The following is a 15,713-nucleotide window of genomic DNA, read 5'->3' on the forward strand; positions in this document are numbered from 1 at the left end:
TGAGCCAAAAATAAGTTAGATTGGCTTTAAATTACATCAATATTTGTGGCTCTTGGGGAGTGGGGAATGAGAAGAGGGAGGGAAAAAAAGCATAAGCATTTAGATCAAGGGGAATATTGGTGCAGATGTGACGCCAAAGGGCCCAGAGTGGAGAAAGCTATGATGCTGGAAACACTGAAAAGTTTATGAAGTTCTCAATGACGGTGACAGATAAGCTACAAGCAGCTGTGTCTTCACAGCTCATTAACGTCTCGAGGCCAACTGCCTATATGGAAACTCTTGCCTCGTAGTAAACACGAGGCTCCAGTTGCACTGCAGGGTCAAGCTCCGTTGCGATTAGCACGCTCGTCACCCTGCTAGGTGAGCGGCCTGTGTAGGCCTGCCATGGAGAAACAAAAGCCAACATTACAGCTCCGGGTAGCAAATATCCTAACATAAGCAAGATCAAACAATTTTCAGTCTGCTCAACAAGCACTTGGCTTCAGTTAGAGATGCGCCAGATACCACTTTTTAAAGGAAGCAACAGCAAAGTGAACACTGTGTTTAAGGAAATTTCAACAGCCCAAGCAGCTGCAGACAAGGTAACTGTCCATAACAGGCATGTAGAAGGACACAAGGTGTGACACAACCACACCTAATTCAGAAAGGAGTCGGTTGATTATGATAGATTTTTCTAAATGCATCTTTAAAGTAGCTATTCTTACTCCAATTGATAGATTAATTCAATTCTCCATACTGCTCTCTAGAATTGCAGCAGTGGATAAGCAAACCATCCCTCTTCTCCACCTGCACTGCCACCATAGCCACATATAACTGTCATATATGCTTTTAAACCATAACTGAAGAGCAGAGTTATGCCTACATTTTCAACTTAAACAGAGCTGAGTGGTCAATCTAAAGAAATGAAGCTATAAACTTCTACAAATATAACAGATCTCCTTCTCTCCCTCAGGCTCACGAGCTGACACCTAGGAAACAAGATGACAGAGCAAGGACGCAGCAGTACTCCCTAGGGCACTCTTGTAGCCTCATGGTTCCTGGGTCTTGCTACTAACAGAATAATCCAGGCTATATTTTTTTTTCTGGGTCCTTTTTGCAGTGTACTGTGGATGGCAAGCACAAACAGGCTCAAAAGATGAGTGTTGTGGGCCAGCCACAAGTTTGAGGACTTCAAGCCCTATATGGCTTTAAACCATCCTCCTGGAGACTAGTTCTCCCTGCACAGTGTAACATCGTGACGGAGATGAGCAGCACCAGCCAAGCTGAAGACTGCACGTGAAGTCACCCTTCAGCATCACCTTTTCACTCCAAGGCTGTGACCTCTGAGAGGCCAGGTCTGTCATTCAGTCACACCCTCAGAGAAAGATTCCTTTGGGCAATCAGTGCAGGGGAAAAGGGCTGCATTTCTCAAAAAACAAAACAAAACAAAAAATAGAGGAAAAGCATCACTTTGCTCTTAAATGACAGAGTAGACAGTTTAGAATTGATGTCAAGGACTCCAGTGATGACAGTTACTGGAAGGATCTATAGAGCTTAGGAAAGTCCACAGGGGAAGTGTCTCCATATGACTGCCCTGTTCCCATGTCCTTCCACAGCCATCTGTTCTGGTCCTGTCAGGCAGGGCATACGATAGGTGAATCCTCAGCCTTCTTACAGAATTGCAGAAGAATAAAGACCCACAAATAAAGACCCAGATTCCTAGAGTGCAGCAAGTGCTGGACATGTCATTTGTTGCTCATGATGGCAAGCTGTCTGGGGTTGGGGAAAAGTGGTGATGGGAGGGAAATAGGTTAATAGGTGCTCAATGGAAAACAAATTCTAATGGGTTTACATATAGTTAGCCACCAGGCTGAGTTTTCCCTAGGTACAAGAAAAGATAAAATTAATGGCCAACTACTAAAGGTAGTGCTAAGGCAGTGAATGGGACACTGCCACAGCATTAATGTGGAACTGATGACAAAAACCGTCTCTGGCCAAAGCAGCCTCCTAACATCCACACTCCATCATCACATATGCAGTACAGAAATTGTGGACCTGAAGCCCTATGCATCAAAACTCAAATCTATTCATATTATGGAAGGAAAATAATAGTTTACATAAGCTAAAGGGCTAATATTATTCTCCTTACGGTTTACTGAAAGTACATGAGCAACCTTCCTAGCTCAAGGAGTCCTTATATTGGACATAGCAGTTGTACAAACTCATATTTTAACAAGTCTGGCCAATAGTTCACAAGCCAAGAAAGGAAGAGACAAGATGGTCTCCTCAGTACAATGCTTGTCAATTCTAAGGATCCAGGTCTAACCTTTGTTCACCAGTATTACGAAGGTCTATGCTTATTTTTAGCCTTTTGATAGACAGAAGGGCTATCAGGTCAGCATCCTCCTACTCAAGGTAACAAAACTGTATAAACGAGAACTTGGCTACTTTCTACAAGAACAAGAGATGCTGTTCAAAACCAGGACAGCTGATGCTATCCATAACCTTTAAACTAACTAAAAAGTTGAGGTTGTTCATGATTTTAATGGCTTCACTGTGCAAATCTCTACCTGAAAAGAAACAGGTTAGTCTTAAGAATCACCAGAGAGCAAGTGGATAGGTAACACACAGGATTAATTTGACCAACTGCCTCTTCACTCTGTTATAAGGAATTTTTAAAGCTCTGCAACTCAGAATCTCTTCTCTAAATGCCATATACAAGATGTGGTTTAAACAGATACACACACACACTTCTGCAACTTCATTAGTTAGACAATTTTTGAGCAAGTAACATGCACTGCTGTGCAGAAGGCTACTGTGAAGGCAGCCACTAGCTAACACAAATTGGACAACTTCCCCATGCTGAAATTAATGATTGAACAAGGTTACGATAGTTCAACAACAACAACAAAGAAGTGGGACCTCTATAATTTCATTCATTTGAAGAAATAACCACATTCATGAGGATTACCAAGAAGCATAATGCAAGTAAGGACCATCCAAAGATATCCTACCAGGATTTAATCATCAGGGCTGACATTTAATGCTTTTAATGCAAGGACATTGTTTAACCTTACATTTATGTGCCTCTTGCTTTTCTGAGCCACGGTGATTTAGTAGGCAGGCTTTACAGAATACCTTAGCTGTGCTGCACTGAGGAGGCTTGGCTGGATTCTGAGATCCAAAACAGAATCTCACTGTGGGGATGAACCACACACAAGAGCTAAACAGATTTCAGTTCTGAAGCATTTCTTCCTCATCAACAGTATCACCCAAGGAAATCAATATACTCATTATAGGAAACAACACAAATCTATCTGCTGCGGCGCTTGGGCTCCAACACTGTTAATCTGACTGCCTGCAATCAAGAATACCAAAGCTTATCTTCATTTTCAGGAAACATTAACTTAAAAAGGAAATAAATTTAGACTTAATTTAAAATCATGGCTTATTGTCTCTCTCTAGATTAGATGGGGTAAACACATTCCAGCACCAACACTACCAATGACTCCCTCCTCCTGGTGCACTTCCAAGCTGCTGTTCAGGACACACATGTGCTTAGCTCAAGAGATGTTTGAAGCTGCAACGTTGGTGTGAATATTAGGGGAAGTGCATACGGACACGCAGGCAGTTCTTCCTGCGGTCGGGAGCTGCTCACGAGAGGAGCAGAGCTCTGTTCCCGATCCCAGGTAATCGCTCTCCTTATTTAGGTCAGCAGAATCATCTCACTGCATATTGCGAGCCAGATATTTTTGTACAGACCAGCTTTCACACTGAGCAAAGACATCATGCTTCCTGGGTGTTGGGTTTTTTCAAACAATCCTTAAAAAGATATTGATGCCCATTCCAAAATTTAAAATCCTATACAGGTCAAACCATCTGTTTCTTAACTTGAAGGGGGAGGGCAGAAAACAACAGATAAAACCACCTTCCCCTATCCCTTTGGATAAATCTAGGAGAGAGGAGGACTCTGCTAAAGCTTGCAGTAAAAAGCAAATTATATTTCAAGCAGCTTCCATGCTTCCTCCTACAAGGATAGGAAAATACCTGGAGAAAGATTTATTTTTCTTTTTTCTTTAAAAGCCAGCTCATGATATAGCTTTGAGTACCTCTCCAAAGAGTCTGTCAAGGCTTTCTGAGGTTAGACAGGTACTGGGAGAGTTCTTAGTAAAATCAAAAGAGCAAGTCGGGAAAGGAGGGATTTACAGGGGGGAAAAAAGCAAACCTGACAATTTTGATGGGTTTTGAGGAAGACTGGCTCCAGGCTAACACAAACGGAGCTTTTCATGGACTGTACACAAAGCAGAATCCAACAGAGAGGAAGATACAGCTTCTCTCTTCACCAAAGGAAGACAGTTTGCAAAGGGCAGCGCTATTCTTCCCAAAACAGCAGCTCCTTTTGTCATGGGCATCAGTAATACAACACAAATTAATATAGCTCTTGCTATGTCATGATTCATAACCACAGAGCTACAAAGAGGAGTTACTCTGGTTTGGGTTTCTTTTTTCCCCTCTTTTTTCTTTCCTTTTTGTTGATGAATCCGGTGGTCAAGAACTATTCATCCCACAAGATCAGAGACTAGATCAACAGCAGAAACCTTAACTCAGGCCTAATATTTGGTTCCTCTTGCTCGTTCTGAACAGGCAGTGGAAGCTGTTTGGAGCCCTACACAAGTCCTGGTTTATAATAAGGATCCTGTTTCTTTGAGTAGTAAGCAAACCTTTCCCACACAGAGTAAAAACTAAGCTCCACTCAATTAAAAAGGTGGATTTGTGATCAGCTGTGATGGGAAATGGATTTAAATTCATCTCTTAGGTACCACTGCTTGCAGAAAGTGAAGTAAACATTGCAGATAAAGTCAGCAAAAAGACCTCTGAGCTCGTAAGACTGTACTGTGTAAACAAGTCTTTCTTTTCTTTTTTCTCTCAAGAAAAGTGGAAGTGAAATTAATTCAAAGTGTATTTTGAAGATGAATTTAAAAACATAGCCTTCCTGAAAAGCAGGCTCTCAGGGCACTCGTCTTGTTCAAACCATCCTATTTAAAGCGGACAGCATAGAAAGCAAACGGGAGGAGAGTTTTTCCCACAGTTTTGCAGCCTGCTAAACAGGAACTCCAAAGCACCTAGGAGGTTAAAAACATATTTTCCATACACTTCTCTGCAACAACAATGAGGGCAGTGTAGAGCTAACCCAGAGCCGAACAGCAAAACAGTCGTATCTGCAAACGTGCACATTCTTGGCTATAGCTGTTTACAGGTTTGTGATTCATAATTAATACCCCCGATGAAAACAACTACTCGCGTCCGAAAGCCCTAAAGCCACAACGAGCTAATTACCAATAAAAGCTCCACAGTCTCGGCTAAGCTGTGGGAATGTACCCAGCCGCAGCGCATAGCGCAGCGCTGAGCAAAGTTTACACACTCTGGGAACTTCCTGATAAACTGCAGGATTTGGCCTCCTCCCCCAAATCCTGCGGGCCAGCAAGGCCAGAGACAACCCCCAGGGATAAAGCACCTCAAGCCTCAACGCACCACATGCAAAGGAAGATGAAGCGATGTTCAAAGCAAAGCAATGTAGCAGCAGGAGACGGATCTCAAAGGAAAAACGGGGAGCTTCGGCACAGCCCTTGCCTGCATCCAGGCTCCCTGCAGCCAGCGGAGCCAGCGCCGTGCTTGTCCCCACAGCGGATACGGGGGGACTCAAAAGGTTTGTGGTATTGGGACCCAAAATGCATGATATAGAGCACACAGTTGAACCAGATGTTGCTTTATTCCAGTAGAAACTGAAAAGAGGGTTCAAGAGAACAAAGATCATCCACCTCCTGCTTTCTCTCATTTTCTAAAGAGATAAAAGTCCTTTTTTCCATGACTGAGATGCCTCCATGGGAGCAAGAGAGGTCTAGCAAAGCTCTAGAGCGTTGTCCTTGGGTTCTCTCACGCACTGCAAGTTTCTTACAGCGCAAGCAGGCACCGTCGGCAGGAGAACGAGCTTCCTGCACAAGCCTTGCTGAACTGGCCTCCGAGGTCAAGGGGTGGGAGGGGAAATACCAGCATGGTTCTTAAATCAGTAACCAGCCAGACCTCAGTTTAATTACCTGAGATTTACTTCGCCTTAAAGAGTCTCAACATCAGAAATAATTTTTCCCAGGTATGCAGGGCAGGTTCAGCTGCTGTCTAGGGAAATCTAATCCTCTCAGGCTTTGACTGGGACTGAATAACCAGCCATCCTGCCCTATGGTGCACACTGTTGGAAGTTCAAGATGTATAACCAGAGATATAACTTTGCGTATAAGATCCAGATGATTAAGAGTTCCAAATATATATATTTTTTCCCCTCAGAGATTATTATCTGCTCTCCTTTGTTTCTGGATAGTTGATCTATAGAGGAGAAAAATTATATACAGAACAGCATCAGGATTATCTACGTATGGACTTACCTAAAAGCAACCTGAGTACTGAAAAAAAGATGATGAAAACATGCATGCATGCAAAGGGAGGGCAGAGTAGTTTTATCAACCAAAAACTGCTGACAATGACAGGACATATTTGACTCAGCAAACATCCAAGCAGCCAAGTTCTTTAACCACATCACCAGGTACATCAGCAGAGATATTTGGACCCCCATGAGATGGTGAGAATCATTACTATGTTATATCAACAGCAACCGCGCCACTTAGAGGTATTTGGTTAAGAAATCTCACATTTTGACGTGAGGATAATGTTGTATTAACATTCAAACAGGTGGTCTATTTCTCCCCCCCATCCTGGTGGTTTGTGTCCTGCCACTGGCAAGCAGTGACCACCACAAAGGAAAGCAGCGACGCTCCTGAGGGGTCAGCTCCGTAGCTGAGTGCCAGGGCACAGCGTTTTCTGAGTGAAGAAAAGGAATCAGGAAATAAAGTCAGAAACTCTTGGCAAAGTTCAAGTGATTTGCAAGAACGTGCTACTGTGTGAATATTCAGGGTGCTATTTCTGTTTAAAAATGGCTCCTTAAGCCATTGTAGGTAGGTTGAGCAACTTCCAGATATTCCCCTGTTCGGAAAAAAAAAATCATTTTTGATATTTAAGGAATGAATCATGGCCCACTGAGACCCAGAAACCCCAAAGGCATTAGAGCTTGTCCTCTTTTTCTTTACTTTAGACTAATAATCACTGCTTCGCGAAGACAAGCTACTTCGGGGGGTTCAGAACACACACTTGCAAGACCAATTCTGTGAGTTAGGTTGTCAAACCTGCAGTGACCATTTCTGCAGCAGCTGTCCAAGTTGATGCAGCAGCATCATGGTTATGAAGCCAAGGCCTCCTAGCATCCCAGGCTGTGACTGGACCCAACATCCCCAGCAAAGGAAGAATTCCTGAGAATGAAGGAAAAAGGCATCCGGGACCCTTCTCATCCAAGAGATGAAAGCACTCAATGTACTGCTACATTCTCACATAAGCACAACTAAACTTTTACATATCCTTTCAAGCTTGTTGCACATTCTGCAACGAAAAAGTACCGTAGTCAATTCTCAGAAGCCCAAGAATTGTTTTGGGCTTGAAGTTGCAGAGATATCCACAGCAGAAGGAAATGCAGGAGATGCAAGTCACAGAAATATGATTCAGTCAGTCTCCAGGCTCCTACACAAGAGTGGCCAAAACAGCCAGTCTTTCAGTTGCTAGAAATACAAGCTACTTTCCTATAGAATAGGATTTTGTCACAGCATCTCTTCATTCTTGTTAGAAATTAAGGCAAGAAGATTTATTACACTTATACCCAGAAAGGCTCAAAAGATGATCTTACTTAATATGGGATATCAAAGTGTGATTAATTTGCAAGTTACCCTGACAGACTATCATCAAGGTCTCGGTCCCAGTCCTCTCCAACACACACACTCACGCAACACACAAACTCAGTCCAGCTGGTTTGAAAGAACAGAAAATTGGAAGTAGAAAGAGAATCCTCCCTTGTTTCAAAGCTTTCCAAGCAAATTCAAGTCTTAATACATTCTCCAGCACTTCCCTCTGCTTCGCCATTGGCCTTCCCACTCAAACACCATGGCAGTTTCAAAGAACTGCTGCAAGCAAGCTGCTAAATTATTTGGAGATTATCCTAAAAACTGAGGTACACAAGGTATTTCCCTGCCCAAAGGTTTTGGGCAGGGTTTCACTGTGCAACAAGGTCAGCAAGAAGATATGTCAAAACCTTACAGGGTAAAGGAAAAGAACAGATTTTCTCTAGAGGTCCCTTCCAACCTCAACCATTCTGTGACTCCATTCTGTGAATGTGAATCTAAAGAGTCAAGATGCAAGCTAAGATTTCTAAATCCTTTCCAAACTCCAAACTAAATTCTAGTGTAATTATTACATGAACTCTTTGTTTAGCATCACAGATACCGTGCAGCAGCCATCATTGGAAATGAAGATTGCTTTGCTTTTTAGCAGCCAAAATACCTTCCTGCTCTACCTGGAGGAAATAATGTAAAGTAGAAAGGAGTTTGACAAATTGGTGATATTGCTTAGGATATGACACTGCTTTTTCCACAGACAGTCCAAAGGAGACAAAGCAAAACAACCTCTAGAATTTTCAAGTAAATTAAGTTCCAGTTACAGTTCTTTATCTCTCTTAATCTGCACCTCACTAGTCAGCACATTTTACAATAGGAAGGGTCGGGGCTTGATGAGCTGCTTGAGTATTTAGGAGCTGCCTATTGACTCCAGAATAGCTGGCAGATAAAGGAGTGCTGGCACCACCCAGCAGAGGCCTGATTTTAAAGAGTGCTCACCCAAAATTAAGCCATGAGCTACAGTCTGCCCATTATTCCTAGACAAAAGAAGAGAGGTAGGAGCTACTTCTCTATATTATTCGGGGGATGAAAGAGAGCCTTGAACTACAAAACCCCTGGCCTGGAGAGGCGCCAGGAAGCTGACAGGGCTGTGGTAGAAGCCAAGGGCAAAGTAAGTGCCCCTTCTTTATTTCTTCCCAGAGGGCAGACTGGCTTTGCGAGCATGGGGGCAGAATGAGGCCTGTTATTTCCACGGGTAAGTGACTTTCGCACATGCAGTTCTTGGGACACACGGTGCCACCTGAGAGACCTTCGGTGTCAACCACAGAAATGTGCCTGTTTTACAGGACAGAGGCTGCACCTTCTCTTTAGGCTAACTGGTACATTGGCAAAATCCCAAGGTAAGTAATTGGATTCTATCTCTAAATTCCTCTGTTTCAAGGGGAATATATTCCTTAATTATAGCCACTATATCAACTCTATCTGATGATTTATAGAATTTTTATCTGAGTTATCTCAGTGGAACTCAGAATCAGCATCTACGTTATCAGCTTGGGGCTTGCAAAGTACAGAGAGTGGAGTCAGTAGGGTCAGGATCTGCACAGGAGACCTTTCCCATGCTAAAAGCCAGCATCTGGGCAAGTCAGGAGGTCCTAACTCTTTCCTAACTTGAGCTAAGGTGCCTCTGTTTCAGCACTGTATAGTCGAAGTATTTCTTGCAATCACCATTCAAAGAGATGTTTCCCCAAAGGAACAGGATTCTTTGTATTTGCCATTATACTTTTTTCTCTAAATTATTCTTCTAAGTAATTTCAAACTTGGCTGTGAAAGGGGCAAGGTGCAATGAAAACCCTGCCTTTGCCGCTCAGCCATATCAGGATGTCTTTCCACTGCACAGGATGCAGACATGCAAAACACACTTTCACCCTCGCTGAGGCCTTGCAGAGGTCACTGTCTAAGGAAACAGTGTTACCCTGCATCATTATCACATAATTAGACCCTGAATACAAGAACTTGAAGCACTGGAAAATTTCCAAATATCACCAAATAGACAACCTTGCATACAGGAAGAAGAAACAAAACCAGATTCTGTGCACAGCAATAGCTGCTACACCCATTTCAATGGGAGCTGCATAGAGCTTAAAGAAAACATGCCTGCTTTTGTACCAATATGTGGCATCTCAGCCAGACAAACCACGAGGTTTGATCTCCTACCATTTTGATCATCCTCCCAAGCTGAGTCACAAGGAATGTGTAATGGAGATCAAATATATCTGCCTCATATTACTGAAGATCTCCCCTATAACATACACAAACACTGCCTTGCACTTTTTTTTTTTTTAAACTAAAGAAAAGTTTAGGTACAAATGCCAGGAGGTACAAAAGAGTCTTAAAAGCCGCCTGAAGATAAGGTTGGTTGGTTTTGCCTTTGAGTTTATTACGTTTAGGTTTTCATTTTCCTCAAACAGAAGCCTACGTTGCTTAAGAGCAACTCCAGCAACGTGGAGTCTTCTCAGGTGATGAGGACACGTAGCAGCGAACACCGGCTGCACCGAGGCCGAAGGCCCATGTCCCATCACCAGCAGCAGCATCCCTGCACCACAAAGCTCGGCAGGTCCGACCGCACAGCACCCACTGCCCAGAGAAAGACAGAATGGTCCTCCCAGACAACAGGTTTTAAGCCAACTTGTTCATCTCATTTCTACATCCTTACTTGTTGGTTCGGTTTACAGATAAGCTGCATTCCACTATAAGACAAGCTGAGATGGCCAGCTAGCCAAATTAAGCAAAGAGCACATTTAGCTATAGAGCTAAAGAGCTATATTTAGCACAGAAGAAGGTTTTCGAGGCGCTCAAGAGGAACACATGTTGGAGCACACCTGGTGGGATAGAGGAGAGGGAGATTCGCTGAGAGGCCCAGCTTAAGCGGTGCTTCCAGCTGCAGCCTCGGCAGCAGGCAGGCGAGCACCATGGTCCTGGGGCAGAACAGTTACTTAGCACTGGCCTTCAGGGACCACAAAGGAAAAGAATGAAACCACCTAAGGCCAGAGCAGCTTAGATCTCCCCACAGCAGAGGAAACCTGTCACCCAGAGCTCCAGCAGAGAGAGCTGACAGGGACAAACAATACAGCTAGGGACACAGACCTCCAGGCTGCCAGGAGTGGGTTCTTGCCTTTAGACCAAGAGACTCCAGCCTACACCCAGGTCAGCACTATCCAGCAGAAGCCAAGGAAGGTTGAGACATCAAGATAATCTCGCCACTGCCTTAGAAGGAATGGAATTAATGACCACCGGCACGAGGACCACAGCTTTGCGAAAGGTCAAACATACGCTTCCTGCCCAAGAGCAGACCCTGCCCTCCAAGTGACACCAGCAGCAAATAAAGCTTCCCGCTCATCCTTCTCTGCTGCAACAAGCCCCATTTCCCACAGGGATCTCAGCTCAAGGACACAAGGTTACACATAAGATGACCTCTCCCATCTACCCTGGAAGGTCAGTTAAACTCCTGCAGGCCATCAATATGAAATGAGAAGAGGACACCCTCCTTACAATGTCACTATCTGGCCCAGCAACCCTAGGAGGATTTAGTTACTTCTCAGCAGCATGACCTCGCTTTGTGTACCATTTCTCTAATCCTCGATAGTCCTCTGCGCTACTGATACATTATACAGATAAAATAATGTTATATACAAGAGGGAAAAAAAAAAAGAGAGAGAAGAAAAGGCAGCTTGATCATTTTGCCTTAAAGTAGATGTTCAAAAAGCTGCACAAAACACAAATAAAACCTTATTTCTCCTGCTACTTTGCAGTAACCACATGAACTCATTGCAGATTGCAGCCCCTGAAACTTCAGGCTCCAAGCTGAGCGTGCTCTCCCAAAGGGCATCCTTGACCCTGGATCCATCCAGGACTGCTTGCCACTGTGCAGTTTTCTTTGCATTGTACATTTGGTTTGACATCTGCCTATGCAGGAAAGTGCTTTGCTTAACCAATAAAAACATCTTTACAAGGCATCTTCAAGGACACACAGCTCTCCAGTTCAGTGGCAGGGTGAGATGGAAGAGGCTAAAGCCGCCCCTCTGCCTAATCCCACTCCAAGGAAGGGGAAGGAGGGGAAGGGGAATGCAGAAGGTGAGAGAGAAGTCAGAGTTGTAACATGGAGATGTACCACATGGGTACACCACGCTGTGTCACACTACCAGCTTATACAAAGCCTCAATCGTGGTGTGAACAAGCCCTGTGTCTTACCACTTCAGTTGTAGGCTTTCCTTGGCCGTAAACTCCCAGCTTTTCTGTACGGGCTGCCAGAACTGCAAGGAAGAAATCCAGCAGCCTTGAACCAAAGGCAGTTCCTTTTATCAGGTTCTAATTAATGACCACAGATAAAACAGATGGAGAACAGCTTTTATCTTTATGCTGTGTTGGTCCCCTTCTGATGAAGGCAAGATAAGAAAATCATTTGGACAAATTATCTGAAAGGACAGGATAGGTTGAGGGTAACTTGCAGTTTCTGCTTTGGGCCTTCCAGCTGGAGCAGACGGACCAAGCAGGCCAGAACACCCCTGCACACACACGGCCTAACACACACAGCGAGCTGGCACACACGTGTCCTCCCCAGCTCACGCAGTAAAACATTCATAGCTCGTCTGAGCAGCTCTGCTGCTCGAGATGCCTCATAGCAGACACCACGTTAGGCTATGGAAAAAAAACACAAGTCTTTTAAGTAGATTTCATGCTGGCCAAAGTCACTCGACTGACACATCACTCTTCAGTTCAGCAGCAGTAGCGCAACTTACCCTTTGCTGCACTGCTGGGTGTTGCTCTTTTGACCGCAAAGGGATCACTGAATAGATGTTAGTCTTTAACATCTTTCCATCTCACCGCAGGCATATTTTCATTTTCAGATGACAAAAAAGTCTATACAAACTCTTGATGCACTGAGAAACCCCAAATTATAGTGTCTCCCTGCAAGTGCTCTGCGAAGTATACGATGGCTCGATGGCTGTCCCCAAGAGGCGCCAATCAGAGAAAGGAGCCCTGCTACCCAGCAGTGCCACACTGCCACATTAGCTTCAAAACAAGGCAACTTGCCCCACGAGGGAGCATTTTGTAGGTCAGGGAAGTTCTGTTCAAACCAGAAAAGACATCCCTAAATCAATAGCCTGAACAGGCCACAGAGGGGCTCTTTTTAAACGACATTTTGCTGCTCACTTTACCTCTGCACACTGAGCGGACTCTATTCTTGCAAGATTTTTAAAAGCGGTTTATAGGACACAAAGCAGAGTACAATCGTCTGCTAAGCTGATTAGTAACTAATGGAGATTAGGATGTGTCCATCGGTAGCATCCAACAGCAAAACAGAACAAAAATGTCCAAAATTCATCTTGATAGTAATTAGCCATCAAAGAGAAAGTGATGCGACTGTCAGGGTAAACACTACCAGTTTTGTAGCCAGCACACTGCCTAAAGATTGGCAATCTATCCCTTCAAGGGATGGATTTTTTCCAAAATAAAGCACAACTCTTGCATGACTCAGTTTGCCCCTTTCCAGTCGGTCTGCTTAAGTCAAAGGATCATAAACAGCTGCAAGCCCTGAAGCCCACCCTAACCCCTTTATAAAGCATGTATCATTAAGGCTGAAGCCTTAAGGTAGTCATATCCAAGAGCAATTGTTCAACACATCAAAAGAGAAGCTACTTTTGTCCAGCATTTCCTCTACATCATTGTCCAAATGATGTAGAGAGAGACATCATTGTCCAAAGTTCCAAAAATCTACCCTCTGTGCTGTGCAAATATCTTCTGGGGGGGAACCCAATGCAATAATTATGGGTGTTACTGGAAGTTACCAACATTTTGACACACACAGTTTTAATTTAAATACTACAAATTAAACAGCAGTGGGCTTCAATGACGACATTGTGACCATTTATCCAAGTATTTTCTAGTTAGAAGTTTTGCTGAATTGCTTTGAAGACCATTGGCCAACTTTTGGCTTTTAGCTTCCACCACCTTGTAACTTTAAGTTTTATGTGGTAGTATTTTAGATGATGCCTTTCTTCAAGGACTTGGGTCCTTTCAGTCATTAGGTGCAGGAGTCGAATCACTGTGTACTACAAGTAAAGCAAAAAGTTGTTTGAGGGGAGTATTTCTACTTTTATCCTTTTGAAGTAAAAGCAGCAGAGCTATTCTGCACAAACGGAACTAAGTTGGCAGGTAGCAAAACCAAGGGCCAAGTTAGTTTCTCAGGTTTTAGAACAGCCTCATGGACTGATATTGACTGATATTCTTCAAATGTTCTCCCAGCTGCTCAACCTCCCCGCTCAGTGACCTGTTCTTCCAAACACTCCCTAAAAACCAGGAACCTTTACTGGTATATTGGCACTTCGTGAGACAGAAACAACCAAAAAGTCACTTGTCAAAACCCTTACACATTCACAACACTCAGCAAATGTGTTGGCTTCCAAAACATGCAGTAATTGCCTCTAGTCAGTTGTTATCTCTGTTCAAAATTAACATTGGGTTTTGTTCAGCCGCTTGCTTATTCCTTTATTCTAACAAACTGGGAGTTTCCTCCCCTTTAGGAATGGTGTGCTAACAAGCTTCAAAGAGTTAATGATTGATCTAATGGTATAATGCTGTACTGTTAGCATTAGAAAGCGATAGAAATGCTTGGGTTGAGAGGTAGAAGTATTTCTAGAAAAGATGCTCTATAATGGAATAGATCTTCTTGTCGTTGGCCCTGGAACATACTCGAGCCAAACTTGTTGCATGAGCACTGTAAACCCTTTAAGAAAAGCTGCATTTCCACGTCCCCCCTCCTCCCCCCCCCCCTTTTTTTTTTTTTTTTTTTTTTTTAAGAGGTGTCTGGGATGACAGGGAAGAGAAAAAGAGCAATTAGAAATCTCCTAGTGAAACTCTAAACCCACAGTGTATTTTAGGACACCTGAAATCATGTGCCAGAACTTCCAAAGGGAAAATTTGAGCTACTGGGGGAGAGAAAAAAAAAAAAAACACTATTAACCCCACTGTACCATTTGTCTAACCTTGAATCTTCATCCTACAAGGTAACTGACTACTTTGGCAGGTTACCTGTCAAGAGGAAGAGAGATGGGAGGAACGCTGATTTGCTCCGGCATGCAAAATGAAGCTGCTGCTCACTTCAGGCAGTCACATCCTATAATTTTTTTTCTGTAAAAACGTGATGCTGCCTGCTCAGGATGAAGATGACCCTCACGCTCTATTTTATGGAGCCCAAATAAACATACCCAAGACTACGCATTCAATTTGAGCCACAAAAGGACAACGTGTTTCTGAATTCAGAAAACCTTTCTTCTCTGGTCTAAGGCAGATTAATGTGATCTTTCAAGGTCAAAGTATAATGTCTTTTCCTAACAGTGTTTCCATTTGAACAGGACAAAGTAAGGACAAGCCAGTACTAAGCGGGAATTCTCCTTTGGGGCCACATACAAGATGAGGACCTGGGCTAATACCAACTCCACAGAAATTCCTTAGCAGCAGCAGCCCCACTTAGTATTAGGGTGCATGACTCACCTTGAAAGTAATGGGAATCAGGTACCTAGAGACTTGCAGATTTGGACCTAAGCCATTTTTCAAAGAGCCTCCCAACTTGCCATCCTCATTTGCTCTGCCAGAGCCTGCTCAATTTTCAGTCTTCATATGTTGAAGTAACAACTCTACCAAAGGCAGCAGACAGCATGGCAAAGCCTCCCCCCAGGCAATACGGAGATGCAGTTCTGTAAGATCCACCAAAGCAGAGCACAACTTCAGGCATTTTAAAGCAGAGTAGGAACAATATCAAACATCACTTGCTGCATGAGGAAAAGATCAGGGAGTTGCTCTTGTGCTTTCTTCATATACAGACAACATGCCCGAATCGACCTAAAAAAAGATCACCAGTATGGAATTAAGTTCACTGAGGAACTGACCTTTAAAGTGACTGATGGAAGG

At 43.6% G+C, this 15,713-nt stretch overlaps 1 protein-coding gene across 1 annotated transcript in view; it reads right to left on the reverse strand.

The window, feature by feature from the left end:
* Positions 1–15,713, reverse strand: part of CNNM2 (cyclin and CBS domain divalent metal cation transport mediator 2) — a 112,168-nt gene that overhangs the window by 69,408 nt on the left and 27,047 nt on the right. The gene's annotated exons all lie outside the window — the stretch shown is intronic.

Source organism: Tinamus guttatus, unplaced genomic scaffold, assembly GCF_059628265.1.
Source record: "Tinamus guttatus ecotype Peru unplaced genomic scaffold, ASM5962826v1 Tinamus_guttatus_pri_ptg000314l, whole genome shotgun sequence".
Taxonomy (NCBI): domain Eukaryota; kingdom Metazoa; phylum Chordata; class Aves; order Tinamiformes; family Tinamidae; genus Tinamus; species Tinamus guttatus.